Consider the following 24,617-nt stretch of genomic DNA (forward strand, 5'->3'; position numbering starts at 1 on the left):
GCCCCATCAGTGCTTCTCCAGGCCTTCCCATCCTCTCCCCCACCACCGATTTTTCCCTAGGTTATCTCTCTGAAGAGGAAGGGGGTGTATTGCTTTTGAATAGGGAGCAGGGCATCATGCTTAGTGATGGCATGAAGATCCCAGGGCTTTAGAGTCTTTTCTTTTGCAAACCTAGAGGCAAAGACACACAGACATGTTTGGGAGAGGCCTTATTGTGGCAAGGACCCCTCCACCACACCTCTGTCCTGTCCTTTCACCAAAGGGCCAGCACATCCTGACCTTGCTGTTTACAGACAGAAGTAGGCATTGTCTTCTCTCCCCCTCAGTTTACTTAGACCCTGCATCTAGTTTTGTCCCTGCCACTAAGCCTTTAGGAAGGAGGACACTGTGTGCAGTTGCATGCAACAGAGTACGTACTCAAATGCACTCAACTGCCCCTTTTTTCATACAAGATTTGGTCCACCACTCCTCCACCTTTGCACCCCCATTTTGCAGAGAAGAGAACTAAGGCCTAGAGGGGGAAGTCACTCACCAGAGGTCATACAACAGAACTGGCAGAGCTAGGAGGAGAACACTAGACTTCAGACCATTTGAGCCCTCTAATTCCTGCCAGGATTCCATGAACTTGGGGACCCTCCCTGAGGCTCAGGGCCTCCATTTTGAGTACTTTGGTGAAATAAAGAGCATGAGGTTTGGAATAAATAGGGATTTCCCTTGTGGCATGTTTTCCTACAATTTATATGAGGTTGGAGAAAGTAAAATTTAAGCCTCCAGCAAAAGGACCACATCTTCTAAGTGCTTAGCATAGAACAGGTCAGCTATGGGTCCACTTGAGGCATGACTGTTGATGGAGAGTTTGTCCATTTATTCATTCACTCATTTCTCTATTCATCTAGTATCTACACAGTTTACTGAGTGCTAGGTACATAGCCAGGTGCTAGAGACACTGTGGTGAACACCGTGGGGCCTGCCCTCATGGAGTTTATTATCTAGTAGTGAAGACAGACAACCAACAAGCAATTCTAATGTGGTTAGTGTCACAACAAGTTTGTGGGGTGGGAATAGGGAATGGGGATGGAATCCACCTGAGGCTGGCACCCAAGAGAAAGAGGCATTTGAGGGCCGGGCACGGTGACTCAATCCTGTAATCCCAGCACTTTGGGAGGCCGAGGCCGGTGGATCACGAGGTCAAGAGATCGAGACCATCCTGGTCAACATGGTGAAACCCCATCTCTACTACAAATACAAAAAACTAGCTGGGCATGGTGGCGTGTGCCTGTAATCCCAGCTACTTAGGAGACTGAGGCAGGAGAATTGCCTGAACCCAGGAGGCGGAGGTTGCGGTGAGCCGAGATGGCGCCATTGCACTCCAGCCTGGGTAACAAGAGCGAAACCCTGTCTTAAAAAAAAAAAAAAAAAGAAAAAGAAAGAGGCATTTGAGATGAATCCAGAAGGGAGTGCTGGGGCAGGCCAAGCTGTGTTGCTTATCCAAGCTGTGTTATTCAGCATAACGTGTCAGCCTTTCCTTCTCCACACAGTACCTTGTCCCACTTGACCCCTAAAATTCCCCTTTTCTCCAAGAAAAGGGAAAACAAGAAAAGAAAAATGAATCTATGGTCCTGGAACCATGGAAACACCTTGTTTCTTAGGGGGAAGGGGTAGCAGGGGTAAGTGGAAGTTGGGGAGTGATGCCTTGTTGGATGCTATACTGTCTTTACTGTATTCTTTTATTTTTCATTTTTTATTTTTTGAGACAAAGTTTTGCTCTGTCACCCAGGCTGGAATGCAATGGCCCAATCTTGGCTCACTGCAACCTCTGCCTCCTGGGTTCAAGCGATTCTCCCGCCTCAGCCTCCTGTGTAGCTGAGATTACAGGTTCGTGCCACGACACCCAGCTAATTTTTGTATTTTTAGTAGAGACAGGGTTTCACCTTGTTGGTCAGGCTGGTCTTGAACCCCTGACCTCATGATCCTCCCACCTTAGCTGCGATTACAGGCCTGAGCCACCATGCCTGACCAGATTATACTGTATTCTGAGCTGCAGATTAAGTGTAGGGTCCGATGAAGTCCTGAGGAAATCTCCGACAGAAGTACCCTGGAACGTATGGGATGCAGTCGCAGCCCCGCATGTCTCCCTGAGTGAGCTAGCCTTCCAGCCCCTTTCTGGTATGTCCCTATCAGCTCTACAACTCCCTCTTTTAGGACAGGGGCATTTTTTTTTTTCGGAGTGCACTGTTTTGTTTTGCCACAATTTACCAACATTCAGGTGTCAGAGGAATGAAAAGTAACGTTCGATGGAGTGGCTCTGAGTTTGGAGCCAGGTACTGTGCTTGGCACTCCATCTGTATGACCTCATTCTATCCTCACAACAAAACTCCCACTGTGAGCAGTCCAGGCTGGAGGCCTGGAGCTGGGTTTCCAAAGATGGTCAGATCTATGTCTGAATCCTGACTCTACCTAATATTTGGGTGAACCTGAGCATGTTACCTAACTTTTCTGAGCTGCAGTTTGTGTATCTCTAAAATAGGAATATTATCACTTACTCCATGCCTTATTTTGAGGATCAAATCAATCATATATGAAGTGTAAGTATGCATAGTATATATAATAATATGTGGAGGGAAAGCCACTTGGCATAGTGCCCAGCACATAGTAAGTGCCCAGTAAATGGTGACTCGAAAAATAGGTTGGCAATATGCCAATTTTATAGGGGAGAAATCTGGGACCCAGCAGTTAATTAATTTGCTTAATGTTGCCCAGCTAATATATGGCAGCCCTTGCAGCTCGATGTATATCAGACTCCCAAGTTAGTATGCTTTAACAAATTCAATTTTGAAGGTTCTTTTTATAAAAGTAAAACATGCTCCTTGTAGAATTTGGAAAACACAGTGCAATATCAAGAATAAAAATTAAAACCACCCATGGTTTCACTGTATAACAAACACTTTAGTATATTTTTATATAGCCTTCTATGTACTTTTAACATAATTGATTAAATGCTGCATATACAATTTTGTGTCCTACTTACTCACTTAGCTTTTCATTGTAAGCATTTTTTTTTTTTTAAGATGGAATCTTGTTCTGTCTTTCAGGCTGTAGCGCAGTGGTGCGATCTCAGCCCACTACCACCTTCACCTCCAAGGTTCAAGCAATTCTGCCTCAGCCTCTTAAGTAGGAGGGATTACAGGCTCCCGTCACCATGGCTGGCTGTTTTTTTTTTTTTTTTTTTTTTCTTTGAGACATAGTCTTGCTCTTGTCCCCCAGGCAGGAGTGCAATGGTGCGATCTCAGCTCACTGCAACCTCCACCTTGCAGGTTCAAGTGATTCTTCTGCCTCAGCCTCTGAATAGCTGGGATGATAGGCGGGCACCACCAAGGCTGACTAACTTTGTATTTTTAGTAGAGACAGAGTTTCACCATGTTGTTCAGGCTGGTCTCAAACTCCTGACCTCAGGTGATCCACCCGCCTCCGCCTCCCAAAGTGCTGGGATTACAGGTGTGAGCCACCGCACCCAGACACATTGGAAGCATTTTCCATGTCATTAAAACATCCTTGATTTTTAAATGGCTATATAATATTCCAATGTTTGGATGCACAATCATTTGTTTATTCTAGCATAGCACTTTTACACTGTTTGTACTTTTTTGCTATTAAAAATTAACATGTTTGTATACAAATCTTTGTATCTTTGATGGTTTCTTTTTTTTTTTTTTAGTACAATTTCCATTTTATTTTTCTCCAGAGAATAGTCGTCTTCAGTCTTTTAAGGATTCAGCTCCCTACATGGATTTTGGTGGGGGTCATGGGACAGCACCTGCTGGTCTAAATCAGGGTAGGGGTGTTCTGTCCTTTCGGGCTTCACGAGATCGGTTCCTGACTACTTTGCTATGAATTGCACAACTCACACAGTAATGCAGCTTCACATAGAGCTTGGGAAGTACATACACATCGAAGACGCTCGCTTCAGAAATGTCCTTGACTGCTGTGGCCTCCACTATGTTTCGAATGACGAATTTCCTGGATAGCCAAGTTTGATGCCATCTACCGTGGGGAAGAGGACCCTCGGAAGCAGCAGCCCCGGATGACGGCCAGCGCAGCCTCTGAGCTGATTCTGAGCAAGGAGCAACTCTACGAGATGTTCCAGAACATTCTTGGGATCAAGAAATTCGAACATCAGCTCCTGTACAATGCCTGCCAGGTAAGATGTTTCTTACCTGAGCCCAGAGCTGTGGGTAAGCAGAGCTACATTCCAACTTCCATGAGATGCTTCTTGACTTTTTTTTAAAAAGTTGTATTTTATTATTGTACTGGTAAAAAGTTGAATAAAATTCAGGCTATATTATACTCATGCTTTTCTTCTGATTAAAAAAAAAAATTAAAACATTAAAAAAAAAATCCTTGGGTACGCATCAGGCACCGTTAGTGCACCGAATAGGCTCCATGTGGCTGCGGCCCTTTGTGGCACGACTGTTGTTCCTTCTTTACTTTGTCATCTTGAAGGCACGCACTGGAGAGAGCTTTCTTTTTTTTTTTTGAGGGGTCTTGCTTTGTCACCCAGGTTGGAGTGCAGTGGCATGATTATAGCTCACTGCAGCCTCAGCCTCCTGGGAACAAGTAGCTGGGACCACAGGTGTGCACCACGATGCCTGGCTAATTTTTTTAATATATATATTTTTGTAGAGACAGGGTTTTGTCATGTTGCCCAGGCTGGTCTTGAACTCCTGAGCTCAAGCAATCCTCCTGCCTTGACTTCCCAAAGTGTTGGGATTACAGCTGTAAGCCACCATGTCCAGCCTCTGATACTTTCTTTAAAAAGTTTTATTAAAAAAAGTTTTATTATGGAAAATTTCAAACATATACCAAAGTAAACAAAATAGAATAAAGAACCCCCCATGTGCCTATTAACTGGCTGCAGTAATTCTTGCTTTTGGTAAATCTTGTTTTCTCCTCCCTCCCTCATTTATTTCAAATTCCAGGTATCATGTTATATCAGTCTATTGATTTCTTCAGGCTGGATTCTTAACATAGGGTCACAGGATAGAAACACTGAAATTTTTTTTTTTTTTTTTGAGACGGAGTTTCGCTCTTGTTACCCAGGCTGGAGTGCAATGGCGCGATCTCGGCTCACCGCAACCTCCGCCTCCTGGGCTCAGGCAATTCTCCTGCCTCAGCTTCCTAAGTAGCTGGGATTACAGGCACGCGCCACCACGCCCAGCTAATTTTTGTATTTGTAGTAGAGACGGGGTTTCACCATGTTGACCAGGATGGTCTCGATCTCTTGACCTCGTGATCCACCCGCCTCGGCCTCCCAAAGTGCTGGGATTACAGGCTTGAGCCACCGCGCCCGGCTCACACTGAAAAATTTTGGCTTTACTTTACCAGCATTACTGCTAGAAAGGTTGTACAAATTTACACTCTCACCAATTGTTCATGAGAGTACTGGTCTTATTGCACCTTGATTTGCATTGATCTTTAGTTGTAACACACACACACAGAGATAGACACACACACACACACACACACATTTTTGCCAACTCGATAGGTGAAAAGTGCTTTTTTTTTTTTTTTTTTTTGAGACAGAGTCTCACTCTGTCGCCCAGGCTGGAGTGTAATGGCATGATCTTGGCTCACTACAACCTCTGCCTCCTAGGTTCAAGTGATTCTCTTTGCCTCAGTGTCCCAAGTTGCTGGGATTACAGGTGCACGCCACCACGCCTGGATAATTTTTGTATATTTAGTAGAGACAGGGTTTCGCCGTGTTGGCCAGGCTGACCTCGAAATCCTGACCTCAGGTGATCTGCCCGCCCCAGCCTCCCAAAGTGCTGGGATTACAAGGGTGAGCCGAAAAGTGCTTTATACAGTATACACTTGTTTCATTGATTGCTGGGCTTATATCAAGAAGGCATCTGATGACTCCAGTGGAGCAAATCCTCCTGAAGGTGCCCTAAACATGCTGGCACCTCCTGGGGACCCCAGCTGAGGCCTATAGGGGTGGAGGTGGGAGGATGGGGCTTTTCATCTGCGCCGGGACCTGCAAGCTTCCCCCTATCCTTAGAGCTGGAAGGAGCTTGAAAAGATTTTCCTCCTCATCTCATAAGCAGCCACCAGATGTCAGGATGGGGCCAGAGATGCTGCTGATGGGAAAGGGTGAAGATGGCCAGCTGCCAGACACTGCATTTCCTCTGGCCACTGCCGGTTGGTTTCACAGCTCCCCTCTGCTCATCAGATCATGATTCCAGAATGTTCTTCATGGCTGGCCTTCCCTGTCTGACTGTCTCTCCTCTCACTGCTCCCAGGTTTGGCTTGCTGAAAAGGGAATCTGCCTGACAGATACCACCCTGGATGTATAACTTGGTATTGCTTTGTTTCTCCACACATCTCTGTGGGACTCGGTTCACTATGGCATGGGGATTTTTAACCTGAGATCCATGAACTGAGAGACCCAAGGACAGGCCTTAGGGACTGTGAACCCTCTGAAATTGGGCAAATAAGATATGCATCTCCTTTTTCTCCATCTGGGGAGAGAACAATAGCTTTGTGAGATTCATGGCCCCAAAGTCTAGCATCTTTGGTACCCCTCCTCCCTCCTAAGCCTGTTTGCTTCCTATGATGGCTGCAAAGGGAGCAGCTTGCTGTTGGAAACAGGTGGTCTTGGGGGTCAGGCTAAGGGTTTGAACCTTCCTCCTCACCCAATGGAATTGAGAAAAGAATGTAAATTTTCCCTGGGGTGGGATGGACTGGTAAAGGGAAAGTGGACAATATTGTCAACCCCCTGGGCAACCATCGTGGCTATACTGGATCGAGGTAGACAATGAGGTGCCCTGCTTCATACTGATGTGCACATGCTTGTGTGCTGTTAATGACTAGGTCCAGGGAGCAGAGGACGAGGGAAGAAGGCTGATCTCAAGCTAGTGGTCTTGGAGCCTGTATCTCTGAGCCCTGCGCAGTGGCATGAGCAAGATGCCCAAAATGTAATAAGCATTCAGGTTACTTTCTGCTGGGGTACTGCTTATTTTGTTATTTTAGTCTTAATAAAGCAAAATAAAGACTTATTTGCTACAACTTGATCTAAGTATTAACTCCTGTGCAAGTGTAGGTGGGATGTGCGATTAGAACTCACGAGAGTCTGAGAGCAACGCAGCCTTGCTCTACAGCAAGAAGAGGAGCTGGGGGCTTGGTGAGGCTGAGGGTCAAGGCCAGAGTTGTTCAGCACATCAGATATGAAGAAAAAAACTAAGCATTTCTAAATCCCATACTAGTGCTTCGTTTTATCTCATAGCAATGATTTATATTTGTACATAAACTAAGGCTGGGCACAGTGGCCCCTTCCTGTCATCCTAGCACTTTGGGAGATACAGGTGGGAGGATTGCTCAAGGCTGGGAATTTGAGAGCAGCCTGGGCAACATGGTGAGATCCTATCTCTACAAAAAATTTAAGAAAACACTTGAGCCCAGGTGTTTGAGACCAGCCTGGGCAACATGACAAAACACCATCTTTACAAAAACCCCCAAAACTAGCCAGATGTAGTGATGCACAGCTGAGTTCTCAGCGACTTAGTAGGCTAAGGTGGGAGGATTGCTTGAGTCTGGGAGGCAGAGGTTGCAGTGAGCTGAGATTGCGCCATTGCACTCTAGTGAGACTTTGTCTCAAACAAAAACAAAAAACAAAAACAAAAACAATTAAAAAAAAACCAAAACAACAAACTAGCCAGGTGTGGTGGTGTGCTCCTGTAGTCCCAGCTACACCTGAGGCTGAGGTGGGAGGATCACTTAAGCCCCATAGTTTGAGGTTACCCTTTCTCTTAAAAAAAAAAAAAAAAAAAAAAGTCGGGTGTGGTGGCTCACACCTGTAATCCCAGCACTTTGGGAGGCCACAGTGGTCGGACTATCTGACGTCGGGAGTTCAGACCAGCCTGACCAACATGGAGAAACCCTATCCCTTCTAAAAATACAAAATTAGCTGGGAGTGGTGGCACATGCCTGTAATCCCAGCTACTTGGGAGGCTGAGGCAGGAGAGTCGCTAGAACCTGGGAAGAGGAAGTTGCAGTGAGCCGAGATCGCACCATTCCACTCCAGCCTGGGCAACAAGAGCAAAAAAAACCAGATAACTTGAGGACACAGCAAATGGTGATGATCATTATAGCAAATGGTGGTGATTTACCCAAATCCCTGTTTTGCAGCTGCATGAAGAGGAGTAGGCAGACAGCAGAGGCCTGTTGGTTAACTACAGTTATCATACATATGTGAGTACAGGGAATTCAGCTTTAGGTTTTGGAGTTCTTGGTTTCTTTTAAAAATTACTTAATTTAATTAATTAGTTACTTTTTTGAGATGGAGTCTCATTCTGTTGCCCAGGCTGGAGTGCAGTGGTGCGATCTTGGCTCACTGAAACCTTTGCCTCCGGGGTTTAAGCAGTTCCCCTGCCTCAGCCTCCCGAGTAGCTGGGACTTAGGTGCCCATCACCCAACTAATTTTTTTTCTCATAGTTTGAGTAGAGACAGGATTTCACCATGTCAGCCAGGCTGGTCTCGAACTCCGGACCTCACGTGATCCACCCACCTCAGCCTCCCAAAGTGCTGGGATTACAGGTGTGAGCCACCATGCCCAGAAAATTATTGTATTTTTTACTGATACAGAATATATTGTATTTTTTACTGATACAGAATATGTGTACAATATGTGTACATTTGTGATAATTTAATACATTTACATATTTGTAAAAATCAAATCTGTGTAATTGGGTTATCCATCACCTTAGATATTTGTCTTTTTCTTATGCTAGAAACATTTAAGTTATTCTCTTGTAGCTATTTTTTGGGGGGGGTGGTATAAAACTATTTATTTATTTATTTATTTATTTTTTTTTTTTTGAGACGGAGTTTCACTCTTGTTACCCAGGCTGGAGTGCAATGGTGCGATCTCGGCTCACCGCAACCTCCGCCTCCTGGGATCAGGCAATTCTCCTGCCTCAGCCTCCTGAGTAGCTGGGATTACAGGCACGTGCCACCATGCCCAGCTAATTTTTTGTATTTTTAGTAGAGACGGGGTTTCACCATGTTGACCAGGATGGTCTCGATCTCTCAACCTCGTGATCCACCCGCCTCGGCCTCCCAAAGTGCTGGGATTACAAGCTTGAGCCACCACGCCCGGCCTAAAACTATTTATTAACAGACAAGGCCTACAGACATTTCTTGGACACACCCATAGTATGGCCACCACGGCCAGTGGTCTTGGTATGCTGGTATTTGGAGCTATTTTTGTTTTGTTTTGAGACAGAGTTTCACTCTTGTTGCCCAGGCTGGAGTGCACTCCGCCTTGAAAAAAAAAAAAATTATAAATGTCTATGCACCCCCGAATGGAGCTCCCCTAGGAATATAAAGCAAACATTAATTGATCTGAAGGGACATATAGACTTCAATACAAAAATAGCAGGGGACTTCAACCTCCCATTCTCAGTAATGGACAGATAATCCAGACAGGAAATGAACAAAGAAATATCAGAGTTAAGAGTAGGCCATGCATTCCATTCCAAGGCCTTTGTGTGCCCGCGGAGTAGCCATCATGAGCAAAGCTCACCCTCCTGAGTTGAAAAAATTTATGGACAAGAAGTTATCATTGAAATTAAATGGTGGCAGGCATGCCCAAGGAATATTGCGGGAATTTGATCCCTTTATGAATCTTGTGATAGATGAATGTGTGGAGATGGCGACTAGTGGACAACAGAACAATATTGGAATGGTAGTAATATGAGGAAATAGTATCATCATGTTAGAAGCCTTGGAATGAGTATAAATAATGGCTGTTCAGCGGAGAAACCCATGTCCTCTTTCCATAGGGCCTGTTTTACTATGATGTAAAAATTAGGTCATGTACATTTTCATATTATACTTTTTGCTAAATAAACTTTTGTAATAGTCAAAAAAAAAAAAAAAAAGAAATATCAGAGTTAAACTATACACTAGATCAAATAGGCCTAACTGACATTTAAAGAACATTTTGGCCAGGTGCAGTGGCTCACACCTGTAATACCAATACTTTGGCAAGCTGAAGCAGGAGGTTCACTTGAGCCCAGGAGTTGAGGCCTAGCCTGAGCAGCATAGCAAGACCCTATCTCTACAAAATATTTTTTAAAGAACATTTTACCCATCTGCTGCAGGATACACATTCTTTTGACCAGTACATGAAACATTCTCCAGGATAGATCATACCTTACGCCACAAAACAAGTCTTAACAAACTAAAAAAAGTAAAAATCATATCAAATATCCTTTCTGACCACCATGGAATAAAACTTGAAATCAATAACAAGAGGAACCTCAGAAAACACACAAACACAAGAAAATTAAACAGGCTCCTAAACAGTCAATGGTCAATGAAGAAATTAAGAAAGACATTTAAGCCGGGCGTGGTGGCTCAAGCCTGTAATCCCAGCACTCTGGGAGGCCGAGGCGGGCGGATCACGAGGTCGAGAGATCGAGACCATCCTGGTCAACACGGTGAAACCCCGTCTCTACTAAAAATACAAAAAATTAGCTGGGCATGGTGGTGCGTGCCTGTAATCCCAGCTACTCAGGAGGCTGAGGCAGGAGAATTGCCTGAACCCGGGAGGTGGAGGTTGCGGTGAGCCGAGATCGCGCCATTGCACTCCAGCCTGGGTAACAAGAGCGAAACTCCGTCTCAAAAAAAAAAAAAAAAAAAAAAAGAAAGACATTTAAAATTTCTTGAAACAAATGAAAATGGAAATACAACATATCAAAATCAAAATCTATAGAACACAGCAAAAGCAGTGCTAATAGGGAATTTTATAGCAAAAAAAAAAAAAATCAATATCAAAAAGTAGAAATAGTTGGCCAGGGATGACTCACACCTGTATGGCCTGTATGGTTTCTGTTTTGGAAGTCTGTTGCCAGGTGAATTGGAATTCCTTTATACGTTATTTACTTCTTTTCTCTTGCTGCTTTTAGGATCCTCTCTTTGTTCTTGATCTTTCAGAGTTTGATTATTATATGCTTTGGAACAGTCTTGTTTGGGCTGAATCTCTTTGGTGTTCTCTGACTTTTTTGTACCTTAGTATTTATTGCTTTCTCAAGTTTTGGAAAGTTTTCTGTCATTTTTTTGGAATAAGCTTTCTACCCCTTGTTCTTACTCAACTCCCTCTTGAACACGAATAATTTTTAGATTTGGTTGATCTTTTGAGGTAATTTTCTATATCTTTTTTTTTTTTTTTTTGGAAACGGAATCTCACTCTGTCATCAGGCTGGAGTGCAGTGGTGTGATCTTGGCTCACTGCAATTTCTGCCTCCCTGGTTCAAGTGATTCTCCTTCCTCAGCCTCCTGAGTAGCTAGGACTACAGGCACATGCCACCACATCTGGCTATTTTTTTGTATTTTAGTAGAGGCGGGTTTCACCATGTTGCCCAGGCTGGTCTCGAACTCCTGAGCTCAGGCAATCTGCCTGCCTCAGCCTCCCAAAGTGCTAGAATTACAGGTGTGAGCCACTGCGCACAGTCCGTATCTTTTCCTTGTTTTGGAACAGGATCTCACTTTGTCACACAGGCTGGAATGCAGTGGCACTTGGCTCACTGCAGCCTTGACCTCCTGGGCTCAAGTGATCCTCCCACTTCAGCCTCCCAAGTAGGTAGGACTACAGTACAGGCATGTGCTACCATATACAGCTAATTTTTACAATTTTTTATAGAGATGGAGATTTCACCATGTTGCCTAGGCTTGTCTTGAACTCCTGAGCTCAAACAATACACCCATCTGGGCCTCCCAAGGTGCTGGGATTATAGGCATGAGCCACTGGGCCTGGACAATTTTCGGTATCTTATAGGTGATCTTTGTTCCTTTTCATTCTTTTTTCTTTTTTGTCCTCTGACTGTAATTTCAAATAACCTGTCATCAAGCTCACTGATTCTTTCCTCTCCTTGATTCATTCAGCTTTTGTGAGCCTCTATTGAATTTTTCAGTTTAGCAAATATATTTCTCACGTTCAAGATTTATTTGCTTTTTATTATTTCAAACTCTTGTATATTTTCTGTGATAAATTTCAGAATTGTTATCAGTCATAATGGATTAGAGAAAAAAAGAAGAAAAATTCTGAATTGTTGTTCTGTGTTATCTTGGTGATCACTGAGTTTCCTTAAAACTGTTATTTTGAATTCTTGGCCAGAGAGTTCAAACATACTGCTGTCTCATTAGGGTCAGTCACTGGTTCCTCTCTTTGCCCATTTGAGGAGGTCATGATTCTCAGTTTGCTGTTGTTTCTTACGTGTGTATGTCTATGTCTAAGCATTTAATGATTCATTATTTATTCCAGTCTTCTCTGTCTGCCTTTTTTTTTCCTAAATATATTTTATCTCTCATTGTTTTGGTTTTTATTGAGCATGTTTGCTTAGGAATTCTTTGTAATTTACCTGTTGATTTTCTTACTTCTTTTTTCCCTGCTAGGTCACTGCCTCCTTTTTGGTACTATTGTGTAGGTTAAGAATGGGGGAGGTCCCAAAGGTAGTGCAGTGTAGGAAGGCTGCCTAAAGAATCATGCCCAGGGACTTGTGAGTGAGCTTCCTGGAGTGTGGTGCTGCTGAACAGCTACTCTTATTTGATATCTCCTTTGGCTGAGTTACAGAGCAGAGTTCTGGTGTTTGGGGATGCTAGTACCACCTGTCCACTTTGTCTCTGAGATATTTCTCCCTCTGGGGACTTCCAGTGCTTTCCCAGTGTTGAAACAGGGACAGATCTCCTGCCAGGGAATCCAAGATGGTGGGGAAGCTGGTTGACCACCTCAATCTCACTTTTTTTTTTTTTTGAGACGGAGTCATGCTGTCACCCAGGCTGGAGTGTAATGGTGCTGTTTTGGCTCACTGCAACCTCCGCCTCCCGGGTTTGAGTGATTCTCCTTCCTCAGTCTCTTGAGTAGCTGGGATTATAGGCGTGCACCACCATGCCCAGTTATTTTTTGTAGTTTTAGTAGAGACAGGGCTTAACTGTGTTGGCCAGGCTGGTCTTTAAACTCCTGACCTCAGGTGATCCACGTGCCTCGGCCTCCCAAAGTGCTGGGATTACAGATTACAGGTGTGAGCCACTGTGCTTGGCCAGAATTTTACTTCTAACAGTCGCGGCTGTTACTTTGCATAGAACATCCTTATAAAACTAGAAATTAGCAGATGTTAAAGACGTATTAACATCTAGTTGACTGATAAAAAGAGAAAAATTGAAAAACATATTTTTAAAGCAATATATTTGAAGAAAAATGGGAACAGCTGTTCAGAATGGTGTATGCCAAAAATAAATGCAGGAAATTTCAGGATTTGTGAAATCCATTTTCAGGTAACGAAGCTTCATATTCTGCCCCATGGGGCCAGCAGATGCCCCACCCCTTTCCTCCCTTTGCCTTTGTGTGACACCTTCTTCCAGACAAGGCTACTAGGAACTCAGCTCCTGCTGTTTATACTTGAGCAGCTCTCCACCAGCATTTGCCCTTGTACAAATGTAAGGTGTTCACACGGTGAGGTTAACCCTTAGCCTTACATTTCCCTAATGAAATCTTTGTTTGCATAAGTACATTGACCTTTCCAATCAGTTATTTGACTACATAGCTTTCCAACAACCCTGAAATAGGTGGTGGTAAAGCCTGATCATTACATGGAATATGGAGCAGTTGAGGTTGATTTCACTCTTGAGTGAGGACTGAGCAGCCAGCATGTGCCCTGTTCCCTTGTGTGGGAGACATAAAGGGTGTCACACCTGGCAGGTCATGCTCCACACACTTGGTAGTTCTGGAGTGGGGCTTCAACCACGGTATCTCTCAGAAGTTCTCAGCTCTCCCTCTCTGACTACATGGGAGGGAGATACGCCCCATGTCTTCTTTTCAATGCTATGAGTGCTTGAGAGAGTACACTGACCAGATGCCCCAAGAAGAGGGCACCACTAGGCTGTGGATTCTTTTTGCTTTGCAGATTAGGTGGGAAATAACAGTGATAATAACTGGCATTCATTGAAGGCTTACTATGAACCAAGCCCTGTGCTAAGTTCTGTACTTGCAGTATCTCATTTAATTCTCAAAAAAGCCTTATGAGGTAAGCACTATTTATATTTGAGCCCATTTTACATGTAAACCCATTTTACAGATAAGAGCACTGTGGATTAGAGGTTGGCAGCTATGTCTTAGGTCAATGGCTCTCAAACTTTGGCGTACAATAAAATTAGTGGCAGAGCTTGTTAAAACAGTGTGTGGAACCTCACCCCCAGAGTGTGATTCAGTAGTCTGTGGTGGGGACCAAGAATTTTCCTCTCCAGCACATTCCCAGGTGAGGCTGATGTTACTGGCCACATTTTGAGGAACACTGCCCTTGGCCATACAGCTGAGAAGTATAGGGTCATGTTCCTTTTTTCCCCTAAAACCTATGTTTTTTAAACTACTGCACATGCTGCCCTCATTACAGACTTTTCTATGTAGCTTCCCCCAAACCCTGTCCTTGATGGGAGATGAACTGGGTGAAGCAGGCAGCCAGCCTCCCTCTGTTCACCCTAATTGTACCTATAGCTTTCTCTCTTTCTGGGAAGACTTGCCCTAGCTTCCCAGCTCTTTTTCCTCATGGCTCTGTGCTATGGTCTGAATGTGTCCCCCTAAGATTCGTATGTTAAAACTTCATCTCCAATCTCCTGGTGGCATTAGGAGGTGGGGCTTGGGAGGTGATTAGAAAGCTGCCTTGCCTCTTCTACCATGGGAGGACATAATGAGAAGGTGCTATCTGTGAACCAGGAAGTGTGCTCTCACCAGACACAGAGTCTGCCGGCACGTTGATCTTGGACTTCCAGCTTCTAGAACTGTAAGAAACAAATTTCTGTAGCCAGGCATGATGGTGCGCACCTGTAGTCCCAGCTACTTGGGAGGCTGAGGCAGGAGAATTGCTTGAACCTGAGAGGCAGAGGTTGCAGTGAGCAAAGATTGTGCCAGTGCTCTCCAGCCTGGGTGACAGAGTGAGACCCTGTCAAAAAAAAAAAAAAAAAGTAAATTTCTGTTGTTTGTAAGCCATCCAAATACTTGGTTATAGCAGTCTGAACAGACTAAGACACTCTCTTACCCTGTCAGGAATATCTTCCTAATGACACCATTCTACCGTCTCCTCTGTCCTTGATTCTGAGGGCTGACCTGCTCCTACCCAGTGGATGGAAGGAACCCACAGAAGTAATTTGATAGTTTGTCTTCAAGACCATGTGGCTGCTGGTCTTGTGATGATCCTGGGGCTCTTTTGTGCCTCTGGATTTGACCTTGTGGCTTCATGCTCCAGATCACATAATGACTGAAGATCCTGCTTGTGGGTCCCTGACATCAACACTCTTTTGTACTGACCACCTGCTGACTGGTATTGACAGGTCTCTTCCTGCTTGACCAGCACTCTGTTTATGCTGACACAGGAGCTGTCCTGAATATGTTCAGAGCGACGGTGGGGATTTCTTCCTCTGGGGTGCATGTTCTAAGGTCATAATCTCATTCTTGGAGGAGGGCTTCCCTTCACCTCCAACAACTACTGTGTCTCTTTGCTGATAAGCTACAGGAAAAGGAAAGTAGGGTAACATTAACTGAACTAATATTTAGTGGTGATCCCTCCCCTGACAGAGCAAAGTCTTGGGGCTTGACTGAAGAGGTAGGGTGACCCTGTTTTATAGCAGAAATAACATGCAGGCATAACATGAATGCTGGGACCCAGAAACCACATGCAGCAGCTCAGGTGCCTAGTAAGGCTCCCACGCAAAAGGCCACTGTTTCATCTTTAATAAAGCAAGCATTAGATGAAGCACTTTAGAAGGCCAAGTGACTCATTTCTATTTCTGGCCTTCAGACATCAGTGACAGTGGTGACCTCAGGCTGTGGACAAGAAGGATGGTTGAAGGGTTGGCAGCAGTAGGATGGGCCCCAAACCCTCTGCAAGAGACCCCCAACAACTTTGGAAAGATTTCTGACCATTTTTGCCTTGACTGATGACACGCCAGGGACCTCTGGTCCTTGTTCTTGTTCAGGTCTGACTTCTGTGCTCTTGTCTCCATGAGCTTACTGTGAGCACCCCTCTTTCCTAACATATTCTCACCAGTTTCTGGATCACTCTCCCAGCAGAACTAGTGGCTCTTCCCTTTGGAATCCCACAGGACTTGGTTCCTCTGCAGCTAAGGAGTTTCTTACATTGTCTTATCTGTGGTTGTGCTGCCCCTACCTGACCCCTAGGCCCTAGGGGGCAGGGGCCCATTCCCAGTGCTAAGCAAAGCCTGACAGTGATGACTAAAAGCTATAGGCTATCGGCCAGGTGCAGTGGCTCACACCTATAATCCCAGTACTTTGGGAGGCCAATGTGGGTGGGTTACCTGAGGTCAAGAGACCAGCCTGGCCAACATGGCAAAACCCTGTCTCTACTAAAAATTATACAAAAATTAACCAGATGTGGTGGTGGGTACCTGTAATCCCAGCTACTCAGGAGGTTGAGGCAGGAGAACTGCTTGAATCCAGGAGGCAGAGATTGCAGTGAGCTGAGATCACACCACTGCACTCCAGCCAGGGTGACAGAGTAAGACTCCATTTCAAAAAAAAAAAAAAAAAAAAGCTACAGGCTGTTACATGACCTACACGACCCCAGGGGCTGCTAGCCCTGCCTCAGGCCCTGCTGGGTTACCAGAGTCCAGGTATTAGAGTCCTGGTTTTCTAGATTTGTCCTGAAATTCAAAGCTCAAGCTATTGTAGCTAAATGGCCACAGTGGGCAGGGAGGAGACCATCAGGGAGAGGGTAGATGGAGTGCAGGAGCTCTGCAGAACTGTGCTGGGAGCAGAGGGCCATTGCTTGAGCCAGGCTCTGGCAAAAGGAATCTGGTCAGAAAGGAAGGGAGGTGTTGGGGAGGGGTACCCGAAGCACCAGAAGTTACAGGGAAGAGGTTTCTGGAAGCCCATCTGAACTGGACCCACTTACCTTTTGGAATGCATTTATGCTAATTAGTACCCTGTCATAAAGTAGATTTAGAGGTTCATAGCATTTTTATGCAACAGAAAAGAAAAGAAAAGAGAAGAGAAGAAAAGAAAAGGAAAGGAAAGGAAAGAAAAGAGATACCCATCCCATGTCAAATGGGTTTGGGACCTGATGGGCTTTAGGGTGGAAAGATCAGAAGGTGTGGGGTGTCTGAAGGGGAGGAAGCAAAGGTGAAATTTGTGGTTAGGCCAGTAACCTATCTTCTGCAGACCGCAGTTGCCTCTCTAGATAACAACTTTTGTGTTAGGTCAGAGTTTATCCACCAGTTCCTCACAGGCTACTGGGCCTTTAATGAGGCGGCTGAGGGCTCTTTCCAGCACATCTGAGCAGGCTCAGGAGTCAGGTGGGCCCTGCCAGGTTGTGTAGCTTGTGTGTCTTTATGGAAGTTGTGCAACCTCACTGAAACTCAGTTTTTCTTACCTGTTAAAAAGGGTGTCATGACACTGTTACCTGAAAAGGGTAAAAGGCCTCCCAAAATGCTGGGATTACAGGTATGAGCCACTGTATCCCACCTAGCTGGCTTCTTTAGTGCATCCTGTTTTATCAGCAACGTCTTTGTGACCTGTATCTTGTGCTGATCTTCTATGGCATTTTGTGGCTAAGAATGCCTTAACCTCCTGGGAGTGCAGCCCAGGAGGTCTCAGCCTTATTTAACTCAGCCCCTATTTCAGATGGAGTCGCTCTGGTTCAAATACTACTGATAATACCTCACAGGTTGTTAAGAAAATTACATGGGAAAGTACCTGAGGATGTGCACCACCAGGACTGGTCTAGGAGTTCTTGGACCTGGCCTCCCTTCACTCCTTTCCTGTAGTTCCAGGGAGTTGGTGGTTATGGAGCTACCATGTACTGTCTGTCAAAGTTTCTCGGCTCAGAGCCACAATCCCCAGCTACTGTGGCCTCTCAGAGCCTTTGGCTTGGTGCTTTCAGTCCCCAGTACCGTCCCTGGGGCTCTGGAGAGGGAGGCTGAGTGCCAGGCCAGAGACCCCTCTGAGTCTTCATGGCATCTCTAAGCTGGGGAAGAGGGAGAGGGTGCTTACTTCCTGATCTTTGCTGACTGGAAACTTGCTCAAGTCCCACACCCAGACTCAGCCACCTGATGTCTCCTGCTTCAAGGCTTCGTTCTTTCTGGATGCCATTACCTGTCAGGATAGGGGACAGGGATTGGCTATAGGTACTTCAAGCTTAAGCCTTGCACTGATTCACATAGGGCCTTTGCTTGCTAGAAAAAAAGGGTCCTACTTAGAGGTGAGCGTAGAGGCGTTAAAGATGACACATTGACTCCCTGAACAATTCTGCCAGCCCTAGCCCTGATTGTCTTCACTGTCTACCCACAGAGGCTAGGTTGTCAGTCCTGACCTAGCCAAATCCAGTATTCTTGGCAGTAGAGAAGACCTTTTTTTCTGGCAGGGCATATATTCCATAGAGCTTCATAAATAGGAAAATCCACCAAGAGTACAGTTGTAAGAAGTGGAGAAAAGCTCTCAGTTAGAGGATAAACCTGAAGGGGCCAACAAGAGAGATCTGTGCCAACAGCAGACATAGCTCTCTAGATGCAGCTAACAAAGGATTTGAGCTCCAAGCACTTATCAGAGACTCTCCCATGGCACTGCTCATTAAGTTTTACATGTGGTAGTTGCTGAACAAATGACAGTGCAAAAGACACAGCCAGAAGAGGAGGAAATACACTGGGAGGAAGCGCTGGTGGAGGGAAGCAGGGCTGCAGGACAGGTGGGGAGCATTGCAAACAGAAGGCATGGCAGGAAGCCCATCTATGCTGAACATGTAGAGTCACTGTCCCAGTCTTTGCGTGTCCGATGGCTATAGCAACGCATGCCAGGATTGTCTGGATTTTGGGCTTTTCCCACGAGATGACACTCCTAATTCGTGTTTAGGTGTGGCCAACTCTGACTCACAGCTTTTCTTCTATTATTCTGGTACTCAGCCACTTGAGCACCAACCTACACTTGTGGGATTTGACTTTCTAGCCCTACTTTCAGAAGAGCAACTTCGTTCTCAGAACAGAGGGTGGGTCATCTTGCAGTTTCTTCTCCCTGTAGTTGTCATGGTCAACCTTTTACATGAAAATCAGATGTGTCACTTCTGTGTTCAACACCTTTTCTCAGAGTAACAGCTAAGTCCTCATCGTGACTCAAACCCTAACCCTCTCTGAGTTAATTCCTATCCCTTTCTTTTAGCCCATTCACTCCAGGTACAAGAAGCCTCCTTGCTGTTCCTCAAACTGTGCCAAACAGCCTCTTACCTCCTGCTTCTGCCTTGGTTTTTCCCACTGCCTGGGCCATTCTTGATTCTTTCACTTGATTCTTTCACTTGAGAAGTGAAAGAATCTGCTCACTTGTCAGATCTTCAGAGAGGCCATCCTCATATGGCCCATGGAAAAAAATCACTCACATTCCACACTCCCTGTCCTCACCTTGTTGTGTTTTTCTTCAGAGCACTTCTCAGCATCTGCCATTTTTATGTCTACTTGTTTATTATCTGTCTGTCCCACAAGAATGTAATCTCCTTAAAGGCATAGACTTTTTTTTTTTTAAACTCACTGCTGTATCCATAGCACCTAGAGTAGTGCCCGGTATATAGGAGGTGGTGAATACATATTTGCTGGATTAATTAATGTCTTGAAGATGTTTAAACACCCACAATCCTCTGCGCCCACAAGACAGCTCTTGCAGAAGTATCCCTGGCTGTCATACTCTGGTCAGCCCTTTGCAAGGGCTGAGGTGGCCAGAGGTAATTCACCTGTGCTTGCTTACCCCGCAGGGCAGGGGCCATCACAAGAAGATCTACAGGAGCAGGGACCCTCAGCCAGTGCTCAGGTGTGTTCTGTGATCAGAGGCAGGGCCGGGAAAGTGCAGAGTAGGGAGGATTATCAGGAGGGGAGGGGGCCACCCCTGGGTTCCATGTGTTTGCCAACAGGGAGGATTGATAGTCCTGACATGGGCAGTGCCAATGCCATGCTTCTCTCCTGCATCATAAGGGACAGCCTCAGACTCTGCCTCTCACACGCTCTCACATGCTCTCACACGAGGAGGCTGTGTCTGCCTCCAGCTCACTCCCGGGCCCCTGTCATCCCCTGAGGATGACTTCTGGTAGCTCCTCAGCTCATCTCCCTCTTCACAGGCATCCTCTTCACCTCTTAGCAATGGCAACTGCTGCCCCTGTGCCCTTCTTCCTGAGCTTCTTTTCCCTTCAGTGTGGGGACACTCCTAATTTGCCTCTTCTCTCTCTGACTTCTCCCTTCTGGCTTCCCTTTCTTCTTCCTGTCCCTAAAATGGAAGGATGTCTGTGTCAGTCAGAGTCCAAGCAGGAAAACGATTCCATGCAAGCATTTCTCACAGAAGGGATATATTCAGGGAACTGACTACTCCAGTGTTGGAGGGTTGGAAGGGCAAATGGTGATGCCGCAGTGACCAGATATGGTAACGATAGGAGTTCCTCCTTAGAGCCAGAGGGACAGAAGAGAAGAAGTGGTACCACCAGAGCCTCTAGGCTCAGCCTTGCCTGGCCCATGCTCAGACCTCCTGAGTTCAAGCCATTTTCCTGCCTGAGGATGCCCTGTGATGGGGTGTGGGCCTCTGGGGTGCTGGTATCTCCTGGAGGTGCAGTTCAGCTCCTGCCAGGAGTGTCTGAAGAATTAGGAGTTAGCACAGGCAACCTACAGGCCATAGGCCAAATTCAACTGCCACCTGTTTCTCCATGGCCCATGAGCTAAGAATGTTCTTCACATTTTGGCTGGGTGTGGTAGCTCACACCTGTAATCCCAGAAATTTGGGAGGCTGAGGCAGGTAGATGGTCTGAGGTAAGGAACTCATGACCAGCCTGGTCAACATGGTGAAACCCTGTCTCTACTAAAAATACAAAAGAAAAAATAAAAAAGAAAAAAAAATTAGCCAGGCATGATGGTGGACACTTGTAGTCTCAGCTACTTGGGAGGCTGAGGCAGGAGAATAACTTGAAGTCAGGAGGTGGAGGTTGCAGTGAGCTGAGGTCACACCATTGCACTCCAGACTGGGTGACAGAGCAAAAGTTCATCTCAAAAAGAAAAACAACAACAAAAAAGAGAATATTCCTCACATTTTAAAAATGGCTGGGGAAAAAATAATGAAAAGGAAGATATATCACATGAAAATTATAAAACATTCAAACTCCAGTGTCCATAAATGAAGTTTCATTGTAATGCAGTCATGCTTGTTCATTTATATATTGTTTATGGCTGCTCTTGCCTTACAATGATAGAGTTGAGGAGTTATAACAGAGAGCGTGTGGCCTGCAAAGCTTAAAATACCTAATAGCTAGCTCTTTGCAGAAAAAGTTTGCCAAGCCCTAGGCTAGAGCCCTCCTGGAGAGACGTTGACAGGAGCTGGAAACAGGAGGAAGATCCTTCTCGCACCCTGTGTCCTTTCAGTCACGTCTCAGTGCCTCTAAGTAGCAGAACTGAAAAGGAAGCCAGCTGGCAAGAGAGAGTCTGGGAAAGGCTGTTGGCAGCCCCTTGGCCCTTGCACCACAGAGGAGGGTGGCATGGGGCTAAGAGACAACAGGCAAATAGCACAACTTCCAAGTTCCAACTTCCAAGTATCTTGCCTTGGCCTTTTCCTCTTCTGTCTCTGCCCTCCCTCCCTTAGTAATCCTATCTGCAGCCATGGCTTCTGTCACATCTCTGTAGACAATGCAGAGATCTACAGCTCCATGCTTGACTTCTTTTATCAGTCTTGCATTTCTAACTGCCTGCTTAACAACTCCATTTAGAAGCCTTCCCTTTATCTCAAAATCACCCTGTGAATAGGTAGAATTCATATTTTCTAACAACCTCGTTTCTTCTCCTCTGTTACCCATTTCTGTTGGCAATGCCACCATTCTCCCTGGCTTCATGTTTGGATCCTCTCTGTCTCTTTCCTCCCACATCAAAACACTTAGAAAGACCAGCTCTGGCCTGGCGCAGTGGTTCATGCCTATAATCCCAGCACTTTGGGAGGCCGAGGTGGGTTGACTGCCTGAGGTCAAGAGTTCGAGACCAGCCTGGCCAACATAGTGAAACCCCATCTCTATTAAAAATACAAAAAAATTAGCTGGATGTGGTGGCATATGCCTATAATCCCAGCTACTCAGGAGGCTGAGGCAGGAATAGCTTGAACCAGGGAGGTGGAGGTTGCAGTGAGCTGAAATTGTGCCACTTCTCTCCAGTCTGGGCGACAGAGTGAGACTTAAGAAAGGAAGGAAGGAAGGAAGGAAGGAAGGAAGGAAGGAAGGAAAGAAGGACAAACCAGCTCTTTCTCTGCAAGACTTTGCAACTATTTTCTACTTTCCTTCCCAGCACCATCATCTGGGGTTGTGCCACCATGACCTCTTGCCTAGATTATAGATTATAGATATGATCTTGTAATGGGTATTACCCCACACAAGTTTCATTCCAATTCATCTCACACGTAGTTGACAGATTAATCCTCTGAACCATGGGAGACTGATGCTTAAAATGCTAATGGTGCCTACAGGTGGAGGGAGAATAGCTTGTGAGTATGTATGGGTGGAATGATGGGGTCAGATGAGAGAGCACAGCAGAGATGGAGAGAAGTGGAGAATTGGATTCATATTTTGGAGGCAAAATCTACAAGATTGACTGATAGATTAGAAGCAGAAGGTAAGGTGAAGAGAAAATTCAAGGGCAACTCTCAAATTTTTGTCTAGAACACCTTTCAGAGATGAGAGATGTGGAGAGAGGGTGGGTGGGAATCAAGAACCCTACTTTGGTTATGTTCAGCTGAGCAAGTCACTTCAGCTCTCTGGGCTTCAGTTTCCTTATCTAGAGTATGAAAATAATAATACGTAGAAGAGCATTATGGTTAAGGGGAGAGATGCCTGGGCTTACATTTCAACTCTGCTTTTTACTAGCTATGTGACCATGTGCCAGTTACTTTATCTCTCTGTGTCTCAGTTTTCTCATCTGTAAAATCAGAACAATCCTAGTACCTATCTCAAATTGTTGTATAAAGAATAAAAGATTTAACATTTACAAAGTGCCTTAGTTTCTGGCACATGGTAAAGCTATGCTAGAATCACAGATATATGAAAACAAATAAGATAGGCCACGTGTGGTGACTCATGCCTGTAATCCCAGCACCTTCGGAGGCTGAGGTGGGAGATTGTATGAGGCCAGGAACTTGAGATTAGCTTGGGCAACATAGCAAGACAATGTCTCTACAAACAGGTAAACAATTAGCCCGTTGTGGTGATGCATGTCCATAGTCCTAGCTACTCGGGAGGCTGAGGCAGGAGAGTTGCTTGAACCCAGGAGTTTGAGGTTGCACTGAGCTATGATCATGCCATTGTACTCTAGCATGGGGGACAGAGTGAGACCTCATCTCGAAATGCCAACAAACAAATAGGGTAGAATTGAACCTTATATTAGATAAGTGGCTCATTTCCATAAGATAATCATTAACCATTGTTAAACAAAGAAAGAAAAAAACACTTGTCCCTTCTGTAATGTACTAGAGTGATCTGCCCGATTCTACGTAATCTCTTCCAGAAAACGAAAGAGGAGGGAATACTTTCCAATTCATCTTATAAAACTACTTATATGCTGATATTAAAACCAAATAAAAACAGTACCAAAAAAAAAGGAAGAAAAAACCACAGTCCAATATCCCTCATGTATATAGGTGTAAAAACCCTTAACAAAATATTAGCAAATAGAGTTCAGCAATTTATAAAAAGTAGACTATACCATAGCCAACCATGCAAATCTCATTCAATATTCAAAAACCAGTCCATGCAATTTACCATACTAACAGACTATTTTTTCTTTTCTTTTCTTTCTTTCTTTCTTTTTTTTTTTTTTGAGATGGCATCTTGCTCTGTTGCCCAGGCTAGAGTACAGTGGTGCAATCTCAGCATACTGAACCTCCACCTCCTGGGTTCAAGTGATTCTCCTGCCTCGGCCTCCTGAATAGCTGGGATTACAGGTGCCCACAACTACACCTGGCTAATTTTTGTATTTTTAGTAGAGACACAGTTTTACCATCTTGGCCTGACTGGTGTCAAACTCCTGACCTCACGATCCACCTGCCTTGGCTTCCCAAAGTGCTGGGATTATAGACGTAAGGCACTGCTCCCCATCGTATTTTTTCTTCTAAATGTTTTATACTTTCATGTTTCACCTTTAAGTCTGCTCCATATTGAGCTAATTTCTGTGTAATGTGCAAGGTTTATGGGGAGGCTGACTTAATCAACAGCCCTGGTACTGGAACCCAGGAGGGAGCATAGGGAAAGGGAGGGCAGGAAGGAGCAGAGAGGGTGGAAGAGAGTCCTGGGGACATTCTGTGTTTTATATTATGAAATAAACACCTTACCAATTCCTCAAAAGATAATTTATGATTTGGGAACAGTTTATTGAATCAATAGCTAGTACTAAGAATATATCCTCAGGAAAGAAGGGGATGGGAGAAAAGGCTCCTGGACGTCCTTGGAATGAAACCTTGGAGGACATACCATAAATCTTTCCATAAATTAGCCTCGAGTTTCCAGGAGCCTGAGCTGTACTCACCTGGGAGTCCTTGGGGGTGGATAGGAATGGATAGACCCTTG

At 45.1% G+C, this 24,617-nt stretch overlaps 1 pseudogene; it reads left to right on the top strand.

Annotated features, from left to right (window-relative positions):
• The first annotated feature begins 9,562 nt into the window (after nucleotides 1-9,562).
• Nucleotides 9,563-9,805, top strand: LOC120364017 (small nuclear ribonucleoprotein G pseudogene; annotated as a pseudogene).
• The last annotated feature ends 14,812 nt before the right edge of the window (nucleotides 9,806-24,617 follow it).

The sequence above is a fragment of the Saimiri boliviensis genome, chromosome 2 (assembly GCF_048565385.1).
Source record: "Saimiri boliviensis isolate mSaiBol1 chromosome 2, mSaiBol1.pri, whole genome shotgun sequence".
NCBI classification, from domain to species: domain Eukaryota; kingdom Metazoa; phylum Chordata; class Mammalia; order Primates; family Cebidae; genus Saimiri; species Saimiri boliviensis.